The 20,928-nt window shown below is 39.2% G+C and overlaps 1 non-coding gene across 1 annotated transcript; it reads right to left on the bottom strand.

Annotated features, from left to right (window-relative positions):
* Positions 1–11,718: 11,718 nt before the first annotated feature.
* LOC121499192 lies at positions 11,719–11,882 on the bottom strand. The gene has a single exon (XR_005990036.1). It is a non-coding gene; the product is annotated as a U1 spliceosomal RNA (small nuclear RNA).
* Between the last annotated feature and the right edge of the window lie 9,046 nt (positions 11,883–20,928).

The raw sequence follows: 20,928 nt of genomic DNA, 5'->3' as shown, positions 1-20,928 counted from the left end.
AAATGTGTCATTGGAGATTCCAAAGACAATTCATTTGCTAGAGTGGCTCACAGAGCACAGGGAAATGCATTTACCAGTTTGTTAAAGGATATCATAAAAGACTAATCAACAGCCAGGTGTATATGTAAACAGGGTGACGTATGGGGATGGGGCTAGGAACTTCCTGCCCCAGCTGTGCTACTCTCTCTGCATCTCCACATGCTCAGCAACCTAAAAGAGCTCTCCAAACTCAGCCCGTCCCGGTTTTTAATGGCGGTTTCATGACTTACTCATGATTGACCAAGTCCTTGGTCGTTGGCTGATTCTCCCCCGTCCTCAGAGGTTACAGCGTAGGACTGAAAGTTCCAACCCTCAAATCACTTGGTTGGTCCTCTTAGCAACAAGCCCCCCCACCCTTAGGTGACTTTTGGACCCCACCTCAACCTCATTGACATCAAGACCCCCATTTCACCTTTATGGCTCTGAAGCATCTTCAGGAACTGTGAATGTACAAAATCTGAAAAGTATGATTTGGTCACCTGAATGGCCAAATATGTATTTCTTAGAAATCATTACCATTGACCCTTGGCACAGGTTTGAATTGTGTGAGTCCACTTATGCATTTTTTATAATACTGTAAATGCGTTTCCCTTATGATTTTAAAATTCTCTTTTCTCATCCTTATGATTCTCTTAACATTTTTTCTCTTACTTTATTGGATTATAGTATATAAAATATACATAAAATATTTGTTGACTGTTGGGAGTAAGGCTTCCAGTCAGCAGTAGGCTATTAAGTTTTTGGATAGTTAAGAGTTATATACAGATTTTTTTTTAAGATTTTGTTTATTTATTCAGGAGAGACAGAGAGAGAGAGAGAGAGAAGGAGAGAGAGAGAGAGAGAGAGAGAGAAAGGGAGGGGCAGAGACACAGGCAGAGAGAGAAGCAGGCTCCATGCAGGGAGCCCGCCGTGGGACTCGATACCAGGACTCCAGGACCATGCCCCAGGCCAAAGGCAGGCGCTAAACCGCTGAGCACCCAGGGATCCCCTGTATACAGATTTTTGACAGCACCTCTGAAGACCCTACCCTCCACATTGTTCAAAGGTCAACTGTATAGCTCAGTCCACCCCCAGATCTTCAAACATGGATCCCTTGTGGCAAAATGATCATACCTGTTACAGCACTTACATTTGGTGTAGCTTTTATAGAACAGGTATAGCAACAGTACCAATACAAATAGCCCTAACATTTGGAGAAGTCAGTGGGGGGTAGGCATACATTAAACAAAACAGCTCATTTGTTCTATAAATCCATTACATTTTTGTATTTTATTGGTGTGATTATTCTTTTCCCACCTCCTCATCTACTGCTATTTGTATTTTATGATAAAGTTGTGCAAAGGGATTTAGCACAGAAATCAGCTGGTGATTAGTTAGATCCAGTTCCTCCCTAGACCAGTCATCTTCCAAAAATATTCAAACAATCTCCCAATAGATTTGATCAACATCTGTATTAGCAAAGATTTATTTACATGAAGTAGTCAAATCTTATCAATGATGCAATATTGCAATATATCACAGTACAGTCATGATGCAATTCAGTTTCATTACAGAACAAATCTGGAAATATGACAGGGATGTTCACTTTGCCTTCCCAACAGAAGTTAGTCTTTGGTCATATGCCACATATTATTAAGGAGAGGAATCATTACAATTAACCATGATTCAGTTAGTTCTGGATTCCAGGTTGGCTGAGGACAAAGCCAATAACCACTCTGCCTCTTCTCACAGGTCTGTACTAAGACTGGTTTCCACTAACTGTTGTATAGCAGGGGCCATCTCCTTCCTATAGTGAAGACACAAGTGATAGATACATCTATCTATCCATGGGGGCATGGGGGGAAGGAGACAAAAGACTCTGGCACATCACTCGAGTTCCATTTAGTCGTTGACATTTGGTCCAGTTCATCAACATATCTGATGATGATAATGTCTCCCAGAACAATGTCACTCAGATTTGCAAGTTGCCATTCAATCTTGTCTGGTTTCAAAAGCAGGCATGGTCTTGGCAAACATAGCTTTACCTTTCCAAGCACCTGGTATGCTACAGATAACATTATGTTCTGAGCATCTCTTGAAGTATTAACAAAATGTTGGATTTCCCTTGTTGCATAACCCATCTATTCATCCCTCTACCCTCAGCTATTTATCCTTCTCTCTGTCAATTATCTTTATCCAGACTCTTCCATCTTTGGAAAGGACATTAGGGTTGGCCACTTTGCTGATCCAGATTGCTGGCAGCAGTGCTAGTCTGGCATGTGCCTCCCTCACAGTTCCCTCCCACTCATGTAACGTGGGGTTACACAGGTACAGAACTAGCAGGATGTTCCAACCAGGAGGCAACCCAGCAGTATTCACTGTCAGTCGCAACTTTGTCAGATGAGCAAACAATCCACCCCATCCGATCCACCCTTAAGAAATCTGGCAAAGATTTAAGGGTATTATTATAGTTCCTTGCTCAGTAATCATCCCTGCTTCAGTTGGCCACAGGGACCACTGTGGCTCTGGGACCACCACATTGGGTAGGAAAAAAAGATGATGTGATATAGGGGGGAGAATTACATAGTTGCAACACCATCCTTCCACCCCCGCTCCTTCTCCAAATTTTCCAGAAAGGTAGAGGAATCAGTGGGCATCCTCCCCTATCCCCCTCAGGTTGAGTGTACACACATATGTTGAAGGCATGTAAGCCAGCCCCTCTTGCTTTTTTCTCCCCCCATTTTAGACAATAAATGTTTCAACTGCCCATTCCAATTTTCTATCCATTACTGTGAGGAGGATCTCTCTCTGGCCATTGTCAGATACTATGGGTTGTAGAGTGAGTTCCTTGGTCTGAAGAAACATGATTGATTGTGGATTATTTTCTGTTCTCTGTTGTAACTTTGAGCAGTTCTATCTACTACAAAACTCAGTCCAGAGGCAGCATCTATTCCTGTCAGGACCCATTTGGAGCCTTCATGGAGATATAGACACCAATCTAAGGTGCTAGCCACTTTGAGGGCCTTCCCCCAGGGAATCTGCCACATAACCACCTGCAGTCCATCTGTCTTGCTGGCGAACGGTTCTTAATTTGTGCTTCACAAGGTGCAAGAGGAATATGTGCCTATCTCTACATTGCTGTAGCCCCTTATGTCCATCATTTTGTGGACCCAGATAGCCACCACAAGGTAACACAACAAAAGGATCACTTGGTGGTTCCAATCACCTTCTGAACCTAGAAGCGGGAATGGTTCTTCTGATGGGCATCAACATGTCCTAGTTTAATGTGCCCCTCAAATTTCTAGAATGATTTCCACAGGGCCATGCCCCCCAAAGACAATCTTGTAGTAATTCAGTTTTCCATTCCCACCTATCTGATTAGATAGCCAGGCCATTGGCAATAGCCAAGACATTGGCTACAGCCCATGAGCCAGTAAAAATCCAAGCATAGGAGCTTTTACTATTGCTCAATTCTTCCACCACCGCTAGGCAAAGGACATATGATTCAGGCTACTGACCAATTCATTTTAACCTTCTTCAGAATCTTGCCATCCTCTGGTCTTAATATGGCAGCTTTCCAAACAAGATATTGTCCATTTATCTTGGAACAGCCATCCATAAACCAAACAGGTCTTTCTTCAGTGGAGAAGTGTTCAGGTCCACATGGCAGTTGGTTCTAGCAACTTCTCAGGTGGCTCAAAAGTTGGTCTTAAAAGAGGCTACCTGTACATGGATACAGTGGGTGCCTCCTTGCATTCCCTTGGCAGTTTTTTCCTGTATGAACCATTTCTATTTTATTATGGAACTCTTCTGGGCACTGCCTTCCTTACTTCCTTACTAGAGTATTTCCCTGACATCACTCAAGACATTATTTGAATCTCAAGTTTCATAATTATTTTATGTCCTTCAGTCATCAAGGCAGCCTCAATGGCCAACAGCAGGCTAATAATTATCCATCTGTTGATGTGTACTGGACAGCAGCATCTGGAAATGTTCTGGTCCAAAATCCCAGCAGTTGCTGCTCATGCCCCAGTCTGCATGAGTTACGGGTGGCAAACATTTCCAAAATCATATCTTATGGGGGTTCTAAAGGCCCAAAGGTATTGAGACAGCTACTGCTTTTTGTAATCCAGACATAGTCTGTTTTTGTGCAGGTTGCCACTTAAATATAGCTTCCTTTCAGGTAGCCTTATAGTTGGGAGTTAACATTTCCAAATGTGGAAGATGTACTCACCAAAATCCAAATAAACCACCAAACTCTGGGCTTCCTTTTTGCTCTTAGGGGTGGGTAGTGGCAGCAATTTATTCTTAGTCACTTGTAGAATGTCATTCCTGGGAATTCTACAGTTTGGGCAGGCCTTTGGACCTTCGCTGGATTAACTAGCCCCAGATGGTCAGGCATATTGGTGTCACGTTCAAATCAGTCTTAACTTGCTCTAAGGTTTCTGATATTATTATGGCATGAATATAGCATATTACACTTGAGATGTGCATCAAGTCCAAATCCCCAACCATATAATAACAAGCTGGTAAGTTCCGATAATCCTGGGGCATCACAGAAGTAAACTGGGATCCTTCCCACCAGAAGGCAAACCGTGGTGGGCTATTTTCTGAGACAGAGTAAGGTCAGTCACTAAGTGCCAACCTCCTTTAGCCTGACATGTTTTCTGTCTGGTTGAGACTGTATCCAGAACTGCTGAAGCTCTGAGAAGTACAACTTGATTAGTTTACCTCTAGTCTCTAAAAGCCATCTGCCTTTTTCACAGACCATGCAGAGCAACTCTACAGCAAACTCATTGGCACCAGCACTCCAGCTTCTAGCAGATCATCAGTATTTTTGCCCACCAGGTACTCTTTTTTTTTTTAAATTCAATTTGCCAGGGAAGCCCAGGTGGCTCAGTGGTTCGGTGCCTGCCTTTGGCCCAGGGTGTGATCCTGGAGACCCAGGATCGAGTCCCATGTCAGGCTCCCTGCATGGAGCTTGCTTCTCCCTCTGCCTGTGTCTGTGCCTCTCTCTCTCTCTCTCTCTGTGTGTGTGTGTGTGTGTGTGTGTGTGTATCTCATGAATAAATAAAGAAAATCTTTAAAAGAAACTTCAATTTGCCAACAAATAGTACATCATTAGTTTCAGATGTAGTTTTCAATAAGTCATCAATTGCACATAACATCCAGTGTTCATCACATCACCTGCCTTCCCTTAATACCTGTCACCCACTTACCCCCCACCTCCCCCTTTAGCCACTCTGTTTTCCAGAGTTAAGAGTCTCTCATGGTTTGACTTCCTCTCTGATTTTTCCCCACTCAGCTTCCCCTCCTTCCCTTATGGTCCTCTGTACTATTTCTTACATTTTGCATATGGGTGAAACCATGCGATAAATGTCTTTCACTGATTGACTTATTTCACTCAGCATAATATCCTCCAGTTCCATCCACATTGATGTATGGCTGAGTAATAGTCCATATTGCTTTCAGTTATCCACCTGTGTAGGCTTTGGTACTTCTAGTGGCTCCCATTGAGCATGCCCAATTAAAACCAGCTTACATGTCCTCTGTTTTACAATATTAGATAGGGGAGCAATTCATCATCAGATATATTCTTCCTAATAACACATCCAATCAAGGATGTGACTACCTCACACAAAATCTGCTCAAAAAACCTCAATTTTCACTCAGACTTTTACTGAACTTACTTCATCAACTATTGTATTTCTGCATTCTCCAAATCTAAACTTCGCCCCTGCTAATACGTCACCAACAGGTTGTAGAATCATAATGCATTGAGCTCCTGTATCAAGCAGTCTCAAGTTTCTTCTCTTCCCTGCACTCCAGGACCATTTTATCCACAATGTGTGCCTATGGCCAACCATCTCTGGTTGGGGGTGGGGCCAGAAGACCTTAGCCTCTACATCAAACCACCCTAAGTAATCTTCCAAAGCATTGTCCAAGAGGATTGTTAGTTAAATTTCTCATTGTAATCTTTGCATTCTAGCCTTTTAAATCCCTTCAAATTGGGGTTAATAGAGCAGACTTAGTTGGAGCCCTTTAATGGGAGTCCTAATGGTCCACCCAATCTCTGGTAATGCTGTATCAACACCGTTGTTTGAACTCCATCAATGCCTGCTTTTACTCATATCCCATTTCTCAATAACTGAAGATTTCTACTCCACTATGTTGAGCCCCTTGACTTTCCCCTTTGTTTCTCCCCATTTTCTTAATTACTTTAATGTTCTTGACAAATACCCACCATTTGCTTCAACGTGGATGGAACTGGAGGATATTATGCTGAGTGAAGTAAGTAATTCAGAGAAGGACAAACATTATATGTTCTCATTCATTTGGGGAATATAAATAATACTGAAAGGGAATATAAGGGAAGGGAGAAGAAGTGTATGGGAAATATCAGAAAGGGAGACAGAACATAAAGACTCCTAACTCTGGGAAATGAACTAGGGGTGGTGGAAGGGGAGGAGGGCGGGGGGTGGGGGTGAATGGGTGATGGGCACTGAGGGGGGCACTTGACGGGATAAGCACTGGGTGTTATTCTGTAAGTTAGCAAATTGAACACCAGTAAAAAATAAATTTATTATTAAAAAAATGTTCTTGGTGTCTGTAAGACTCATAGAGGGAAGCTAAGATACCAAAACTGATAAAGCTTCTGAAACTACTGTTCCATTCTATAGCAGTAAGGTTACACAAGGTGCCTATTTAATAGAGGACTTCTTACAGCATTTACCATAACTTGGCATGGGCATGACATGGGCATATTCAGAGGGTAATTATCCTGATCATCATAAAGTCATTTATCTGAGGTGTTCCAGTTCTTCCATAAGAACTGGGAAGTCCTCTAGCTCAAGATAAATACACTTGAAAGCGGCTTTTATCCACTCCACCAATGGGGGTGTTCCCTCAAGAATAATCTCCCATGTTTCTGGATAATGTACTGCCATCTACAGTTTTTCGAGAGTGAACTGCAAGTCCTGCATCAACCCAAACATACTTACTCTGAAGCATCCAAAACTAAGACAGGGCCCCCAAACTGGTATTTTTTCAGTCCTTTTCATTTCCAAAATGGTTTCTTAGGAAGTTGATGATACCGATCCACAAAATGAGCCAATTCCTTTAGACTACAGCATACCTCACTTTATTACACTTCAGATATTTCATGAGTTTCTTTTGTTTTTACAAATTGAAAATTTGTGGCAACCCTATATTGAACAAGTCTATTGGCCCCATTTTTCCAACAACCTTTGCTCATTCTATGTTCCTGTATCATTTTAATTCTCAAAACATTTCAAACTTTTTCATTATTATATTTGTTATGGTGATCCATAATTATGGCTTGCTGGAAGTTCGGATGATGGTTCTCATTCTTTAATAATAAAGTATTTTTGATTAAGGTATATATGTATATATATTATTTTCTAGACATAATGCTGTTACACTTAATAGAGTACAATATGGTATAAACAAACTTTATATACACTAGGAAACCAAAAAATTAATTTGACTCACTTTATCATGGTGGTCTGGAACCAAACCTGCAGTATATATGAATTATGCCTGTATATCCCCTGGTTTCAGTAGTTTCCTCGTTTTGTCCTTACCCTATATCAACTACCTTCTTTGTGACCAAGGTCTTAGGGTACTTTCTGTTGCCCCCGTACAATATGCCATTTCTAGGCAGCTTTGTAGCCAATGGCCAAAGCTCAGGTCAGCCTAGATACTGGGTCATGGTTCAGCATCAAGGTCTGACTCTATGTTCTTTTATTTTCATTTTGGCTATTTTCATTTGAGTTTTTAATGGAGGCTTCATTGCATAGGCACAATAACCATGACATTGTATATTTGGCCCACTTGTTATTTCATATTCCCTTATATATACAATGAGCCAACTCTTTCAGAGTCTGCCCTACTACCATTTCTAAATTCCACTGGTAATGTTCACATTTAGTAACAGCACTGTAGCTGCTGCTTCATATTGTCAGTGACTAGGAAGCCATCAGGGGTCGATGTTTCCTTATCCCCTACCTAGTATTCTTTCTCTTCAAAAACCACATGTTTTTGTAAGCCAGGGCCATTCTAGCAAATCCCACTTCACTGACACCAATGCTTATAGGGTTTTTCTGGACCCAATTTCAACATGAGGGGAGGGGATCCCTAACACATAACAGCAAGCAATCTAGCCACCTTGCTGATATCAGAGAATCCAACTCAATTCTGACATTATCCACCTAGGGATAGCATCAGATTCCACAGGTTATAGGTCCAGTCCTACAAGATTGCCATCTGCACCCCATCTCCCACTTCAGATACCAGTCTCAAGCTCCAGAATGTTACCTGTGTCTCTGACCAATAAGCTACATAGTGGAGGTTCCAGTGACCTCTTCCTTAGGTTCAATTCATTTGCTAGAGTGGCTCAAAGAACACAGGGAAAGACATTTACAGGTTTGTTAAAGGATATGATAAAGGAGACAAATCAACATCCAGATGAAGAGATAGATACATAGATGAGGTATAGAGAAAGGGCTCCATACCCTCTCCAGATGTACCTCTCTGCCCATATCCCCACATGCTCACCAATCCAGAAGCTCTCCAAACTCAGTCCTTTTGGGTTTTTAGTGGAGGCTTCATTGCATGATCATGATTGACTAAGCCATTGGCTGATTCAATTCTAGCCTCAGGTCATAGGGTAAGACTAAGTTCCAACTCTCTAATCACATGGTTGGTCTTCCTGGCAACCAGCCCCTGCCCTGGGTTTTGGATCCTTTGGTAGGATCCAAAAGTCACCTTCATTGATAAACGAGACACCTATTTCACCTTTGGGGGCTCTGAAGCATTTTCAAGAACTATGAATCATACAAAATATATCTGAGAAATATGTATTTCTTATAAATTACATTATTTATTTTAATCAATTAAAAATCAACCAGGATATTTCACATAAAATTTAGATTTTAGTTCTCTTGAAGAATCAAATGTTTTAGCAACACTGGCCAATATTCCTGTATAACACAGTTGTCTGGAAATGAGTACCAGCTGCTCCTTGACAATTTTATTCCCTACAGTTACCTATTATCTCACTCAGGAGCTATTTCATACATCCATATAACCCACTAGGACCCTGGAATATCAAGTTTACTTGAAAAATAAAAACATAAGGGAAAATTAAGTGTTAAAACCAATAGCCAGTGGATATTAAGAGAGAATGGCTTAGCACACAGTTGAGACTTAGTATTTTGGACTGATGACTTTACTGAAAAGGTTATTAGTCTTGAAAAAAAAAAAAGGCAATATGCAACCTAAGTTTCTCAGAAATTATTGCCATCCTTCCTCTCAAACTACTGCTGCCTTAGAATTATTCCATCTGACCATGTCCAAATGTTCATAATAACTATTTATCTGGAATTCCACTGACTGTGTTAGTTTTTAATTCTGGAGTGTTTAGGAATTTTAAAGAGATGATTCTTATGCCACCCCTTACATTATAAAAGGGGGAGGGCTCAGTTTTTTTTTAAAAAGTCCTTTTTAAAATATAGTCAGGCCTCCAAATATTAGGAGACAGTTAACTTTGCCAATAAGCATTGCAACCACTTTCCTAAGTTTAACTGCAATTGTCTTTAGGGAGAAAATGTAAAAAGCTGAAAAACACTATGTAGTTAGAAAATTATTTTAAATTCCTACATAAGAATTCTTAAAGCAACCATTAAATTTCAGTCAATAAGAACTTTTAGCTTTGGATTCTTAAATCACAGACCTTGTTCTAAGCAATCTAATCCCAAACTTTGGTTTTTGTTAGTTGCAAATAATGTTTTAATCTTGGATACAGAAATTAACTCTTCTTCAATGTCCAAGCCACCTTCTGACTAGTTTAATGGCCAGGGGAAATGAGTTTATTTAGACACAGTAAGTGCATACAAGTTCAAAAATGGGATTGCCATTAGAAGCATTTTAGATCAAAGTTAGCTATCCCTTTCCTTTCACCAGTGGAGAGAACCATGGACACTCCAGATCAATAGACATTGAGAGGTCTTAAGTCACAGGATGAAGGAGGTAGTGGACTCTGGGATGAGGAGGGCCTGGATGAGAGAGTCACCGGTTTAGGGAGGCAGACTGCCAGGAATTCCTGGGAGGACATTCATCTAGTATCTGAATGCCTTATTTGACTATGGGTGAGATCAAGTGCTTCTGGATTATGAACCAAATGGAATCAATTAAAATATATATGGCACTAAGTAAATAAGATATAGATGGGACTAACTCATCTAGTGGGATTTCTCTATTCTATTCCATTTTTACACTATTGCAAATATTCTCTGCTCTCAGGCTTCCAGATGTCAGCCTGCCTTTCCCTTTGTACAATCAGACTGTGTGATAGCACAGATCTACTTTCTGTGAGAGCCTCCTGGCTTCTGACACCACTACCACCAGGGACACTATTGAGGAGAAGCAGCAGTGAACAGCAGCCCTTTTCTTTTTTCTTTTTTTTCTTTTTTTTTTTTTTAAGATTTTATTTATTTATTCATGAGAGACAGAGACAGAGAGAGAGAGGCAGAGACACAGGTAGAGGGAGAAGCAGGCTCCATGCGGGGAGCCCGACGTGGGACTCCATCCCAGATCCTGGATCACACCTTGAACCCAATGCGGACGTTCTATGGCTGAGCCACCCAAGCGTCCCAGCCCTTTTCTAAAACCAGACAATGGCTTCACTGGAATCCTGCTTCTTTTACAATATCAAATGATGAACACAGTGCTTCAACCACTTTTCTGTTTTGTTTTGTTTTTGTTGTTTTTGTTTTTTGTTTTTTGTTTTTTTATGAGAGAGAGACAGGCAGAGGCAGAGGCAGGTGGAGACACAAGCAGAGGGAGAAGCAGGCTCCATGTAGGAAGCCTGATGTGGGACTCAATCTCAGGATTCCAGGATCACGCCCTGGGCCAAAGGCAGGCACTAAACTGCTGAGCCACCCAGGGATCCCCACTTTTCTGTTCTTAAAGTCTGTTTTTCCAGAAAGATCAGCTCCTGCTTAGACAACCTGTACCCAAACCAGCCAGGAGAGACATTAATGCAGAAGCCAAGATCTCTTCTGGCTTAGTTAGATTTTAGGTGGATTTTCTGACAACTGCCTTTCTGGCCATAGGTAAGTTACTCCATTAATTGGCAATTTAGTAACAAGAGAGCTTTACTGGCTATATATGACCTGGAAGTTGTTTTCTCAAGAGAAAATCCAGAAAAGAACGTAAGACCTCTCCCACCACTAACGTGTACTCAGCAAAGTACAGAAATAGTGAAAAGTGCAGATCAGGAAGGGAGAAGAGGCATCGGTCTTAAATGAACTTCAAATTCTTTTGTAGAATACACACTAGTTCTTAAAATGTGGGGATCACAAAAACACACAGTCACTGAAGAAAATCATGAGCCCTCTCCTTACAAAAGCACATAATATTGGGGTATTTAAGAATTCTCTAACCCATTCATGGGATTTAAAAGGTATACAGAACACAAGGGAAAGCCCACAGTGAGGAATGAGAAGAAAGATTCTTTTCATTGAAGGTCTTGGTAAGAATATTATTAACACAGTTCATAGGTAGCCTGTAAGAGAGCTCTTTGAGTAATTATCAACTGAGAGTCTGGATACTCAATGCAACTTGAATTCAATGCACTAATATACTGAAGTGATTTTCATTCCCAGTTGTTTTTTTTTCCAGGGGAAAGCGCGAACACAGTCCCCCACTACCACAAATTATGCAGTTGAGTTTCCCACATTTGGGAAAATCGCAGGGGTCAGCACATCCGGAGTACAATGGATAAGCCTCGCCCTGGGAAAACCACCTTCGTGATCATGGTATCTCCCCTGCCAGGTAAGTATTCATTCCCAGTTTATAAGTGAAAACAGTAAGGTCTAAAAAGCTAAATGCACTAACAAGTTTGCTAGCTAGTGAGTAGTAAAGCCAGGGCTCTAAAATAAGAATCTAGGCTAGTAGGTGAGCCCACTTAGTTTCACCTCAAAATATACCAGTGCATATTCAAAATACACCAATACAATGACATGATACTCTGCATAGAAAACCCGAAAGAATCTACCAAAAAATTGCTAGGACTGACACACAAATTTAATAAAGTCATAGGATACAAAAATCAACACACAGAAATCAACTGTTGCATTTCTATACACAAATAATGCAGCAGCAGAAATTAAGGAATCAGTCTCATTTACAACAGCCCCCCAAATAATAAGATGCCTAGGAATAAACCTAACCAAAGAGGTGAAAGACCTATACTCTAAAACCTATGGAATGGGTGAAGATATTTGCAGATGACTTATCTCATAAAGGGTTCATATCCAAAATATATAAAGAATCTGAACACCCAAATAATAATCCAACTAAAAATCGGGCAGAAGACAATAGACATTTTTCCAAACAAGACAGACAATAGACATATGAAAAAATTCTCAGTATCACTGATTGGGGAAATACAAATAAAAACTACAATGAGATATTACCTCACACCCATCAGAATGGCTAAAATCAACAACACTAGGAACAACAGATGTTGGCAAGGATGTGGAGAAAAAGGAACCCTCTTGCACAGTAGGTGGCAATGCAAATTGGTGTAGCCTCTCAGAAAACAGTATGGAGGTTCCCCAGAAAGTTAATAGAACTACCCTATGATCCAGCAATCACACTAGATATTTACCCAAAGAATGCAAAACTACCAATTTGAAGGGATACATGCACCCTTATATGGATAGCAGCATTATCTCCAATTGCCAAAATATGGAGGCAGCCTAAGTGCCCAACACTGATGAGCACTGGGTGTTGCATGGAAGTGTTGAATCACTATGCTGTACACCTGGAAAAAAATATATATATATATTATATTCACACACACAAATACATACTCCATGGGGTCAATAAGCAGCAAGCTTTCCTTTGTTTTTCGAGATCACTTAACCTACACACCACAGTTTGTATCTAACTCGAAGGTCATGTGACATCAAAAAGGAATAAGGTGTATAAAACAAGGGAGATCATTTTATCTTCAATTAAGATAGGAACACCATTAACTTATTCTTTAAAGTATAGACCAAAGATAAGATATAAAGGAAGACGCACTTCGCTGTCTAGATCTTAAAGTTCTTAGAAAAATTTTATCAGCATGGAGGCACCTAGGTGGCTCAGTCGATTAAGCATCTCCCTTGGGCTCAGATCATGGTCTCCGGGTCCTACGATCGAGTCCTGCTTAGCAGGGAGCCTGCTTCTCTCTCTCCCTCTGCCTCTTCCCACTGCTCGCGCTCTCTCTCTCTTTCAATCCCTCTCAAAGAAATAAATTAAAAATCTTTAAAAAAGAATTTATCAGGCTGTAGCCAAATAATTCATCTGAACCTCAGTTTCCTGCACTATACATTGAAGGCACTGAGTGTTTTCTATGGACCTGTGATTTGAGTCTGTTAGAACTTTGGAAAACAACACAAACTACACGGTTCTACTAAAATATCATTCCAGGGAGTGGCCTTTGATTATCCAGGACTGGGTAAGGTACCTCCCCTAAGTATCCTTTAATTCTAATAGCACTTATTACACTATTTTGAAATCATCCATTTATCTACCTAATTAAAGAGTAAGTTCTCTGAAGACTGGGGCCCAAGTCTTTATGATCCATGAAAAAAGCAGAACAGCATACTGGGTAAGATCAGAATTTGAAGCTATACTGGTTTGCATCTCAGATAGCTTTGTGTCGTTGGGAGAGTTACCCAACTATTGTGTGTCTTAGATTCCTCATATGTAAAATGGAGACAATAGAGGCACATGACACACAGAATCATTGGGAGACTCAAAACAAAGAATTTAGAAGGCTAACTGGCATATAAACACTAAAGCTAGGTGTTATTGCTAGTAGATGGTAGCAATACTAGCAGGTAGTAGATGCCCAGATTTTTGCTAGGTATGAGATAGATTGATAAATTATGTCCAGGACCTTTAAGATCTAAACCCAAAACAGTCCAAATTCATGGCAAACACCTGTAACTTGGCAGTTTAACCCAAAAGGAGCTGATTTGTTATCTAGAGTCAGTGTACTTGGCATTATTTAGGACATATTTAAAAGAGTTGTTGAAAAGTTAACAGTTAACATTTCGTGGCTTGTTTCACTCCAGTGAAGTTTTGCTCAAACTTTATACAGCAGAGATTGTAACATAGGGAATCATTCCCATTGCCAACCATACAGCTCAGGATATATTACATGAGCAAAGACTATAATGGAACATGGTTAGATAGGAGGTTTGGAAGCCCTGTTTGGGGGAAGAAGGTGGATCGCTATGCTGTGTAATTTTCACACTGGTCACGCTGGAGCATGATCTCAATCCTTCTCTATAATTGGATACTGAGCCCTCACTTTTGAGTTTTTATTTGGTACATTCCCCCATCATTCTTCACTGAACACTCCACTTCTGTTTCTACTTCTGTTACTGGGTATGTGATAATATTGTTGTAGGTTTTCCCCACCATTACAGTACTGGCTCATTTTTAATAAATATATTGAGAATGCATTTGGCATGCAGATTGTTTTGGAATACTGCATCCTTAAACTTACATACACACAAAATTACTCAAAAATTTAATACAGCATCATTGGGATGGATAGCTCCATACTTTAGCTTGTCCATGCTCAAAAAATAATGCTAATAGCAAGTTCCTATTCTTTCATGAACAAGGATAGCCCTTTAAGAAGGAGTTTTCTTTTAAAGGTGTCATATATGAACTGCTATCTTTACAAGAAATAATTGCTAGGTTTATTAGCTATTATAATTCGTAAATAAAATTCTGTTCCATGTAAAAACACTTTCAATATATGCCTGAGTAGGACAGATCACCAAATAGGCACCATACACTCCACATAAGAATAGACTCTTGGCTCTACAGGCTTCCTAGAATTTCAGCCCAAAATTAGAGGAGATAAAGGAAAAGAATGTCGGGCTGAAGATTTGAGCAAGCGTCCTGCCCTCTCTGGGCTTTCCTAAGAGGTGACTAGGGGACTGCCAAATTACCATTCCATTATAGTAGTCTATAATCCCATAATCTTACCACCCTCTAGTAAACATGTCCTGCCTGTAAAATGATTCACCTTCTCTCAGTAATTAGCAAACTACACTGACAAAGCTCATTGCACACATTTCAGCTTTGAAATATTTTACTACCAACATGGTTTCTTAAAAACAGTTGTGCTATAAGCAGCTTAATTTGTCAGTAAATTGACATTAAGTTGTTTTCTCAGCTGTTAAATGACAAAAATCAGTTCCACATGTTTATCACATAGACCATGATTTATGATTCTTGAAATGAACGTGATATTTTTTTCCCTGGAATACATTTTTAAAATTTTATTTCTCAGGCTATTAGAAGAGGGTATTACTTAAGAGCTTCCTTTAGTGACTGTGGGAAGGTAGGAGTGAAATCTTCAAATATACTCATATACTTCAAAAGGTGTTTTTACAGTTGTAGAAAATAAGGCAAATAATATTGAACATGGAACTTTACAAACGTACTCATCTAACTGGCAAAACCGCTTTAAAAAAAAAAAAACTTCTTTAGCAATTGGTTCTGAACACTGTCACCAAGGCAACACCAAATGCTAACAGCCAAAAATACATTGTCTTTCTGTGTGAACATATTTTAGATAACCTTAACTGTAAAGGAAATTAGATCAGAGTCTGATTCTGTGAGAAAAGGCAGAACTGTACCCAAATTTCCCCCAGGCAGTGGGATGTGGTCTGCCTTCATAAGCTGAACAATCCCTAGACTTCCATTCAATACTCACCATAATGTCCTATTTATCCTAATGTCATCCCCCCTAGTAACGATGACAAATCCAGTAAAAAGTGAAGCAAGAAGCCTGGTGAAATCAGATGGTTAGTCTAAAGTAGTACAATATTCAAGGCTCCCTAAAGTATACCCTTTTGGTTTTGTTTTCAGACATTTCTCCAGGGCTAAGACGGGGGGACCCAGTCATGTTTTCAGCAGCAAGAGGTTTGATTTGGCTATCAATGCATGTAGCAATTGAAAACAGGTAACAGGAAGCAGAGGAATGGACGCTGTTAAAAATAAAACCTTTACAATAATCTGTAGAAAGTGTCAGGGTCAAATAGGTTTTCATTTAGGGATAAGAGGGGTGAAAAGCATTTTTCAAACTAAGCTATACATGTAGTATTTTATAAAGGGTTTCTCTGTCCTACAGCATAATACTAGGATTAACACAAGGAAGTCAAAAGTTTGAAAATAAGTGGTTTTATTATTGGTTTTGTTTCTAAGCACGCAGTAAAATCTATTTGAAATTTATTCTGATGTTGTAACTAAAGGCAGTGGCTCTCACTTTACATGTTATGAACATAGATTTTCAAATGTTTGTTGAATAATGAAAAACCAAACCTATTTATACCTAGTGTCTGCAACCTCAGAGTGCAGTCAAGGAACATGATGATGATAACATGTTCTTCATAGATCACACCCATGGGTAAACTTCCAAAACCCTACATATGATGGAAAATGAGGTGGGAGGGTACAGCTGAACCATTTAAATATCTCACAACTCCTAGTTATCTATGATAGTTTACAAGCAGTAACATGAAGACAGACACATTCAGGGTCATCTGGGTTGAAAAGAAGTCATCACTTCCTATTTGGAGATGAAATAGTATTAATAGTAGCTGAAAGGTGAAAGCATACCAATAAAGAATTGCACATTAGTCTGAGAACTCAATAATTTGTTAATGGCTTACATTTGAGTGCTTACATTGAAGCAGACACAGTACCAAGCCTTGTTCATATATTATTTGATTCTCATGAATGTTTTGTGAAGCATTGTGCCTGTGACATAATGAGCACTGGGGGTTATACACAACTGATGAATTATTGAACTCTATATCTGAAATTAATGATGTACTATGTTGGCTAATTGAATTTAAATTAAAAAATAAAGTGTTATTCCTAATTTATATGAGGAAATTGAATCTAGAAGTAGTAATTTCCCTATACTTACACAACCTGGAAGTGACTGAGCTGTGATAGAAGCCAAGTCCAGTAGAATTATCTTTGTAATCAAGCACTTTTAATCTAGTCCTTTGAGACTGACCTTGAAAGAAAAATATATTTTAGATGTTCCTAGATGGGAAGAAAAGGCATACTAGGCAAAGGAATGGTTATTACCTCTGAGCATAACTCTGTGTGAGCCTAATCCAGAAGAATGGGAGACAGATCTACATAATCAATGTTGAAAATCATAACCACATGTATACATGTACATGATTATCAGCCTCTATTCAAAAACGAAAGATACACACATGACCTTAGATATTTTAGTTTTTAATTGCAATTTGTTTTGGATAACCAATTCTTCTCCTTGGTTTCCCAAAGCCAAGATTGAGATGCAATAACATTAGGATGGAGCAAACATGGCAAAGAATGAGAAAAAAAAGGGGGGGGGGTAATACATTTCATTTATAAACAGAGAGCTCCACTTGCCCAAAGAAACTTAAAAGAAAGAAAAGATCCCAAAAGGCATGGCATAAAATGGACAGGATTTTACTCAAGACTATGAAGTGGCTCTGAACCACAATATCAACATTGAGGGATGCACTGTTGAGTCATCTGCCCCTCTTCTTAGGAAAAAAAAAAAAAAGTTAGATCGGGTTTAGTACATGGAGAAAGAAATTCACAAATAATGGAGGGATCCATACAGGCCACTCATGGCTAAGACAGAAATCAGATATATACAAATTTCAGTACCTCAAAAGATAAAAGATTTTCAGATGGGAATAGAGGGTTCTAGAACCAACTCATATGTTTATAATTTCCCCATCACAACATTGAGTTGGGTGAGAGTCATTTTCTTCAGTAATCTGTTTACCCATCTGACCAAAAGTCAGACGATTATTCTTTTTAAAAAAAAAAAAAAGACAAAAACAAAAACAAACAAAAAACAAAAAACCCATGTCTTCCCCAAAATTCTTGCCCAGAAACTGACACAGATTAAGAAACAGACATCCTCCAATTATCCATGTAAATTGTGGAATTTTGTCTGGATCCACTAAAATAGGAGCTTTTATCCTCTTGGCAAGCAGAGGAAGAAGCCTCTGTGCATCTGTGTACTTCACTCTCTGTTCTCCAGAGGAAAAGGATTGGTGATCCTGACAGACAAAATCTGAACGTCTGGCTCTGAACCCTTCCCCTCTATTATGCAATCCACCTGCTCTTGGAACTCGGTACATTGGGCTCTGGTCTTTCACTCCAGAAAGTAAGAACTCATGGGTTACTGAGCTCACCTTAGAGGCTTTTCTGTGAAATATTTTTCTTTTCTTACTCTAGTGGTGCTTCTACACTAACATAAAGGTAACGACTGCTTGTCTTCTCTGCAGAACTAGACTCCATTTGCTAAATTTACTCAATGTCTAGAATTGGGGAGGTAGCAATATAAGAAGGCCTTATTTTTTGGGTAAATCTAGGGAATATTCTACATTTCAGCTATACCAATTATAAATCAAATTTTTTTTTTACCTTGAAGCCAGTGACTCTTAAGCCTTTTTATTAATCTATTCTAAACAGAGGGTATAACAATTACCACCATCACCCCCCACAAAAAAACTTATCCAACACACAGACTCAAAGTTAAATGCTAGCAAATTTAAAAATCAGGGAAAAGAAAGGTCTTTTTTTTTCCTATTTGTATTTGGATTCATATTTTGTCTGTCTCTTAATATCTTTCATTTTAAACAATATATTTATTTCTCTAAAACTCCCTTTTCTCATTTATAGAGAGGATAATTCTGGCCTCCGGTTGATTTAATTCAGCTAAGCACAATTAAATGTTTAAGTAAGGGATATATTTGAGCTAAGCAGTGACTAGCACATATTAAGTACTGGGTACCTGCTATTAATAAAGTGTCTTATCTGAACAAAGACTCCTCATGGGTCCTCCTATTGCCCCAACTCCTAGAGGTGAAAGATCAGGTAACAAACATTACTAGTACATTGAAGAGAAACAAATCAATGTTTAAAATTGTCCTCAGTAATTCACTCATAGACCATTAAGAGAACATATATCCACATCAGAAAAAATAGGTTTATAATTTCATGGATGTTTCTAGGACTCTGATACCATAGAGCCTCTCTTTTTCTTTTCCATTACTTATAATGCAGAGATTCTTAGTTTACTCTTTAACAAACATAAAGAATACTTTAAGTTTTGATATTTTAGATCCGTTGATCTAGGTATAATTGGTATTAAATCAGAAAGACTTTATTAAAACAGATGGAATTATTCATTCAAATGATTAAGTCTCTAAGTGCCAGTTACTAAGTGCTGAGGAGAAAGCATCACCCAAGATAACCATGAGGGTAAACACACATGAGTTTTAATTCTAGGCAAGGGAGATCAAAAGTTTATTATCAAGATCGTATCAGATAATAAGGAGTCCAATGATAAAAATAAAAATCAGATGACAAAAACAGACAACAGTATATGGCATGTCTAGATGGTTCAGTAGGTTAAGCATCTGACTCAATTTCAGCTCAGGTCATGATCTCAGGGTTGTGAGACTGACACCATGTCAGGCTCTGTGCTGGACATGGAGCCTGCTTAGTATTCTTTCTCTTCCCCTCTGCCCTTCCCCATTCAAAAGAGAGACAGACAGACAGACAGACAGACAACAGAAATGCTGCTCCTTTAGACTACATTGTCAGGAAAAGTTCTCTGAAAAGAGACCATTGAGACAAAGAACAAGTTCAGATGTCCTAAGGGGAGGGAAATCCTTTGAAGTTTAGAGATAAGCAGCTCTTTGCAACCTAGGTCTTCCACTAATTACTATCAGGAACTGCCTTTGTGCAATCCTGAGCCATTTATCTGAATATGAAAGTAATTATGTAAGGGGACACCATCCCAGCTACCTGAGAAGAGAATGGCGTCAGCAAGTGAATGGACATAAAGGGGCAATGTATAGGGTACAGTTGTCCAGAGAAACAGGAAAGACAGATCCAGGCTGGGAAGCCATAGTAGGCCACTATGGAAAGGCAGTAGAAAGCACAGAAGGTGAAAGAAAAGCACACAATAGTTCAATGTGGAACTTAGGGAGATGAGTGCTGGCTACAGGACATACTTCAAAAATTGAGATGAGCATAATTATTTTTCTAGTAGAAGTGGAAGAGTTGAATTTTTTTTATCAAATCAGTACATGACAGCCTGTAGGCTTAATAGTAATTGCTTAGAAAACCACATGATCACAATACTAATTAAGTTGAAAGGCAGTACATTTTCAGTTACCATATTGCAATCCAAATAGGATTTGATTTGGATTAAGCTCATAGCATATTATAAGAAATCTAGGCAGGCTGTTGGAAGCTTCAATCCCTTGTGCCTCCACCATGTGAGAGTGGTAGTATGTTTTAGATTATCAAAAAGCAATAATGGACAGGAGATTTGGAGAGTCCAACTTCCCTGCATACTCCCTGACCCACAAGGCATTATAAAAGGAGATGGTAAATGTTGCACAGGATTGGGAAGACAGGCATTCATTACCCACTTTGACAATGGGTTACCCTGGCAACAAATATCAGGCATGTGACTCAAAAAGGATTAGACTGTACTTTAAAAGGAACTGAATTCATGAGGGTTGAAAAAAAATATTAAAACAGTGGGAAAACAATTAATGCTCAGACCTTGTTGGCAAAATGGGAACCTGCCCTGCAAGATTCACCTGACTTATCAGGCAGGAACCTCATGAAGAAATCTTAACATTACTATACTGATAGTAATAATGATATTCACCAGCATTTACTAAGTATTAATATTCACCAGGTACTAAACAAAGTGCCCACTTCTCCTAGAAGGCAAACATTATTGCCTCATCTTAAAATGGAAAAACT

Source organism: Vulpes lagopus, chromosome 9 (genome assembly GCF_018345385.1).
Source record: "Vulpes lagopus strain Blue_001 chromosome 9, ASM1834538v1, whole genome shotgun sequence".
NCBI lineage: Eukaryota > Metazoa > Chordata > Mammalia > Carnivora > Canidae > Vulpes > Vulpes lagopus.
The sequence above is the reverse complement of the archived record's forward strand: the minus strand, read 5'-3'. Positions and strand labels throughout refer to the sequence as shown.